Below are 4,270 nucleotides of genomic sequence, written 5' to 3'. Positions count from 1 at the left end.
GACGCTATGCTAAGAGAGATTTTATATTGTCTTTATTTCCTCGTGGATCCTGCTACCTGTCCATAGTCATGCCAGAGCAGCCTAGGTAATAATTGGTTTCTCAGCTAATGGAAATCAGGGAAATGATTCTACCGGTCTCTTTCTTCTTCTCCTTCTATCCACCTTTTCCTGCCTGCTCCACCATATCTGTGCATTTCCACTCTGCTTACATTCCTTTGGGGTAATTGAACAGGGAGTGTGCTGTTTTATGCTTCTGAAATATAATCTCTGGTAGGTTGTTTATCTCAGACATATCTTGTTAACTTTTCCCATTTTATGAGAGGAATGCAATGAAACACCTCCACTGTAAATAGGAAAGGCTCTAAACTTGGGCAGCTGGAGAGCTGGCTCCATGTTCCTAGATCACATTAGTTAGCAAAAGAGGAGCGAGGAACAAAACCAAGACAAAATAAAACCCCACAGAAATGCAACAAACAAATATTAAACGGTCCCTGTGGCCATGAAAATTGGAGAAAGAAACACTTTAGAAAGCTTAAAAATATTTCTAAGGAAGTACAATTGCAGAATGCAAATCCACTAGAAAGAAAACGAGATTGTATCAATTACCCCCAAGAAGCACTGTGGCTTGTGAATATCCTAAAGCACAGAGACTGAGCAGCCACAGTGGCCGGACCCAAGATGAGCAAAGGCTGATATGACATGCAAATGAGAGGATGGATACCAATTTGAAGTGTTCTGCAATTTCTGAAGAGGAGCTCTGGTGGCATCGTACTTAAGAGTCGGGCTGCTAGTCACAAGGACAGCAGTTTGCAACCACAGCCCGTCTCTGGGAGAAATATAGAGCTTTCCGCTCCTGTAAAGAGTCACAGTCTTGGAAACTCACAGTGGGCAGTTTCACCTCATCCTGTAGGTCACTAAGAGTTCCCATTGACTTGATGCCAGTGAGTTTAGTTTTTTGGTGATTTTTGAACAGAAATTACATACAGTAAAACCATGAAATCCAGAGGAGTATATCTCAAGTGGAAATCTGTCAGAAAAGGAAAACTCAAAACATTTTCTACTAAAACAAGTGTTAGAATAGTGATAAGGCTACATTAAAAATAAAACAAAACAAAAATATACCCATTGCGGTCGAGTAGATTCCGACTCATAGTGGTCCTTTAGGGCAGGGGAGAACGCCCCTGTGGGTTTCAGAGACTAACTCCCTACAAGCATAGATGACCTTACATTCTCCCATTGAGGGGCTGGTTGTTTCTAACAGCTGACCTTGCAGTTAGCCTAACACATAATCACTCTCAACCAGGGATACTAACTACCTTGTCAAAAGAGGAAAACTTGTGTGACCAGGAAAACAAGGTAGTCCCATTGATGTCTAGATCTCACAGGTTCACTGTATAAGTTGATTCTCTTTTTTGAAAGATAAGAAATGGATATGAACCTAAAACTGGAGAAAAAATGAGCATAGAGCATAACCTAGTTGAATACTCTCCTCCCATGGATCAATTTATAGACACAGTGGCTAGAATGATGAGCTCAACCCTGACGAGTCTAAGGATGGTGCAGGACAGAGCATCGTTTCATTCTGTTTAACGTAGGGGCTCTTCGATGGCCTGGACAACAGTATCACAAAGGATAGCTCAGGACAGGCCAGTGCTGTCATGTATAAGAGTGCTGTGAATCAGAACCAACTTGACGGCACCTAGCAATAACACTGGAGCCCTGATGGTATAGTGCTTAAGCATTGGATTGATAACCACAAGGTTAGCTGTTCGAAACCACCTCACAGGAAAGATGAGGTTTTCTACTTCTGCAAAGAGTTGCAGTGTCAGAAACTGATAGGAGCAGTTCTGCCCTGTCTTCTAGGGTCACCATGTGTCAGAATTGACGATGACTTTTTGCTTTGAACAATAACACTAACAATGTCTCAGAGGTTTCAGACAAGTTCAAGACTCTGATTGCAATACTCTGAGCAGGAGCACCTGGAGTAAGTTTCTTAATTACTAGAAGTCTAATTTTTCTCATCTATGAAATACAAATTACAATAGTAAAGAGATTCCTGTGGTCGAAAAAGTATGATTACCATGTTCTATAAAGGAATTAATAGTGTGATAGTTCAGATCTTCCCTTAACATATTTTGTAAGATATCTGATTAACATAAAATTTCTAATTAAATAAACTATATTTGTTCTTAAAATCTATTAAAGACTGTACCATTTATACAAACCAATTCTAACTAGTAATTTCTGACTTGCTGTCAGTTGTTGGAAAACATATTTCTAATAGGATATTAAAATTTCACAAAGATTCGTAAACTTCGTGTCAAGCAAAAAACACAATATCCTCCTGAAGAAATGCTGACACTTCACTAAATGGACCACACTCCATACCCAAGCTTTCCGTTGTTAAACAACTGCTGTGGGCCTGAGAAGACCCAAATTCTAAAATCCTATGATTCTAACCTGTAGTCAGAACCTCTTGAAGTTGAACCCACAGTAATTGGTAATGATTTGAAACTAATATAGTCACTGTGGAAAACAGTTGGAGTCCTTAAAAAACATGGAACCTAGAACCAATCCATGACTCAGACAAGCCAACACTAGGTCTACGCCCAGTAGAAGTGAAGGCAGGGATGCCCACAAACACATGGGCACCAATGTCCATTGCTGAACGCTTTACCACAGCCCGCAGACGGCTGGATGAACAAAAGGTGGCAAATAGACACAACAGAATACTCCTTAGTCTGGAAGAGAAATGAGGTCCTTGTGTATGCTCTAATAGAGAGGAACCTTGAAAACATCCTGGGAAGTGAAATAACTCAGTAGTGAAAGCATGCATTTCATATGATTTCACTTATATGAATTAAGTATAGAGAAAAGAGATTCAGTAGGATGTGATGATTATCAAATAATATTATTAATATCATACACAACTTATATTTTGGTAAAGATAGTATAAAAATGGTTACAGCAGTACATCAACAGACTACCAGAAATTCAAGCTGAATTCAGAAGAGGACAGGAAATGAGGCATATCATCGCTAATGTCATATGTATATGGGTTGAAAGCAGAGAGAATAAGAACGATGTTTGCGTGTGCTTTATTTCTGATGTATGGCAATCAACTGTGTGAACCACAGCAAAGTAGGATAACATTGTGAATAACAGGAATTACAAAGCATTTAATTGGGCTCCTATAGAACCTATTGACTCCATGGCAGTGAGTGATCAGGAGTGGGAGAAAAGGACAGAGGGGAGTTCTGGACACCTCAGTTGTCCAAAACGGAAGTGGCTATTTGTGAATAAGGTTGCAATGAACACTTAGTTACAAGTAACTGAGTCCCTGCTTTTAAAGTCTTTGGAATGTATGCCTAGGGTTGGAAGGAAAATGTTATATATTCACTACCTTAGTGTCAGTGCTGACTCCTAGTGACCCCAGTGGATTTCTGATACTGTAACTGGTTACAGGAGTAGAATGCCCAGTCCTTCTCCCAAAGAGCTACTGGTGTTTTCGAACTGCCTCCCACGAGGATCAAAGCCCAATTTATAACCACTACATCACCAGGGTTCCACTAGGTTGTAGAGTAATCCAAAGGAGTGACGATGGTGCTTTGTGCCAGACTTTGAGCTGGTATCCCCAAGGAAGATTATTCAAACCAGTCAGCCTCCTCACAGGGGAAAAACTAATCTGTCTACTCCCATATAGTTGCATAAGCCCTTCTCAGGCTTGATATGAGTCAGCATTGACTCAACGGCAGTGGATTTGGTTGGAGTATAATAAGTCTATATTTAAGACTTGAAGGAGCCTCCAAACTATTTACCACACCAGCCGCACTATTTTACATCTACCCCACAATGTAGAAGGGTTCAAATAGCTCCATCTTCTAGCTAAACACATTACCTGTTTTCTTGTGTTTTTTCCCCCCTGATAACAGCCATCTTAGTGACTGTGAAGTAGCTTCTCTTTGTGGTTTTGATTCGTGTTTCCTTAGGGTCTAATGATGTTAACATATTCTCATGTGTCCTCTATTGACCATTTATATACCTTCTTTGGGGAAATGTCTTTTCAAATCCTTTGCCCACTTGTAAATTGAATTGTTTGTCTTTTAGCAATTGGAGTTATGTACGTATTTAGGATATTAAACTTGATTACATGACTCTGAATATTTTCCCCTTAATCCAGTGGTTCTAATGCCACGACCCTTTAATACAGTACCTCATGTTGTGGTGACCCCCAACCATAAGATTATTTTCGTTGCTGTTTCATAACTGT

At 40.0% G+C, this 4,270-nt stretch overlaps 1 protein-coding gene across 1 annotated transcript in view; it reads left to right on the top strand.

The window, feature by feature from the left end:
- Positions 1-4,270, top strand: part of UNC5D (unc-5 netrin receptor D) — a 345,871-nt gene that overhangs the window by 207,145 nt on the left and 134,456 nt on the right. The window lies entirely within an intron of this gene.

This window comes from Echinops telfairi, unplaced genomic scaffold, assembly GCF_000313985.2.
Source record: "Echinops telfairi isolate 266 unplaced genomic scaffold, ASM31398v2 ScPeMD7_9;HRSCAF=40, whole genome shotgun sequence".
Classification (NCBI taxonomy): Eukaryota; Metazoa; Chordata; class Mammalia; order Afrosoricida; family Tenrecidae; genus Echinops; species Echinops telfairi.
This window is presented reverse-complemented; position numbering and strand designations above follow the sequence as displayed.